Genomic DNA, 1,698 nt, shown 5'->3' on the forward strand with positions numbered 1-1,698 from the left:
TAAAACATCACACGGTTTGACTTTTTAAACTCAATTCAAGAGTCTTTGTCTTTTAGCAGTGAATGTAATAGATTTACATTTATTATGGTTATTGATATATTTACACATGTTCTACCAATTTACCATGGCTTTTCTATTGCATATGCTGTTTTCATGCTTCTCTTTCACCCCTGCTTTTTGGTTAGTTGATGATGGAGGACATTTTGTTTGTCCTCAATTAATTTTTCTTCTGATGACTTGGAAAATATATATTCTGTTCCTATTATCTTTATATCTTTGACACACATTGTTAAGCATATTCTTAATCAACATCTAGAGTTAATTAACATCTGTATCTTCCCACTAAATAAAATGAGAATCTTAGCATGCTTTTACTTTTCTCTCCTACCTCCTTCCCAGATTTCATACCTCTGAACCCCATGTTATCATCTTAGCTTTTAGTTAATTATTATAAGTAAAGATATTTATTTAGACTTAAAAATAAACCTTTCCCAGCAGCGTGCAGAATTATAAGGCTGTCTGCAGAGATTTGAAAAATGGCAACAAGTGAAAGTATCAGCATCTTTAGTTCAGCATCCTTGGCTGTGGATTCACTTTTACCTGAGAATCCTCTGCAGGAACCATTTAAAAATGCTTGGAACTATATGTTGAATAATTATACAGAGTTCCAGATGGCAACATGGGGATCCCTCATAGTTCATGAGGTCCTTTATTTCTTGTTCTGTTTACCTGCATTTTTGTTTCAATTTATACCTTACATGAAAAAGTACAAAATTCAAAAGGATAAACCAGAAACGTGGGGAAATCAATGGAAATGTTTTAAAGTACTTCTCTTTAATCACTTTTGTATCCAGCTTCCTTTGATTTGTGGAACCTATTATTTTACAGAGTATTTCAATACTCCTTATGATTGGGAAACAATGCCAAGATGGTACATGCTTTTGGCAAGATGGTTTGGCTGAGCAGTGATTGAGGATACCTGGCACTACTTCCTGCATAGGCTCTTACACCACAAAACATTCTATAATCATATTCATAAAATTCATCATGAGTTTCAGGCTCCATTTGGAATGGAAGCTGTATATGCACATCCTCTGGAAACCCTAATTCTTGGAACTGGATTTTTTCATTGGAATCATGCTTTTATGTGATCCTGTTATTCTTCTTTGGCCCTGGGTGACCATTCGTTTGATAGAAACTGTTGATGTCCATAGTGGTTATGACATTCCTCTCAACCCTTTAAATCTCATTCCTTTCTATGCTGGTTCTCGGAGTCACGATTTCCACCACATGAACTTCATGTTTCGACATTTATATGGTGGGATAGACTTTTTGGAACAGACTCTCAATTTACTGCCTACAATGAGAAGGTGAAGGTTGAGAAAAAGACTGAATAAACATCTCACATAAACCTTCCTGAAGATACACATTTCCTGAATTGAAGCTAGTAGCTAACATTGCTTCTGGGGAGGGGAAATAAACATGTCTTGGTTGCTAAGTGATAAAAAGATCATTAACAACTTTTAATTATCTTCCTAGTGGGAACTTTTATATGTTTAAGTACAGTTTCCCTGAGGAAGCTTTAAAGGCCATGTTGCTAACCTCACAAAAAGGATTTAAGTAATGGAAGGAGTATTAATGTAGGTCATTTCCCCCAGGTTGTACTATGGGCCTGAAGCTGAAATTGGTCTTCAAACC

The 1,698-nt window shown here is 35.4% G+C and overlaps 1 pseudogene; it reads left to right on the forward strand.

Annotated features, from left to right (window-relative positions):
- The first annotated feature begins 498 nt into the window (after nt 1–498).
- On the forward strand, nt 499–1,397 carry LOC132476668 (methylsterol monooxygenase 1-like; annotated as a pseudogene).
- The last annotated feature ends 301 nt before the right edge of the window (nt 1,398–1,698 follow it).

Source organism: Mesoplodon densirostris, chromosome 16, assembly GCF_025265405.1.
Source record: "Mesoplodon densirostris isolate mMesDen1 chromosome 16, mMesDen1 primary haplotype, whole genome shotgun sequence".
In the NCBI taxonomy this organism is placed as follows: domain Eukaryota; kingdom Metazoa; phylum Chordata; class Mammalia; order Artiodactyla; family Ziphiidae; genus Mesoplodon; species Mesoplodon densirostris.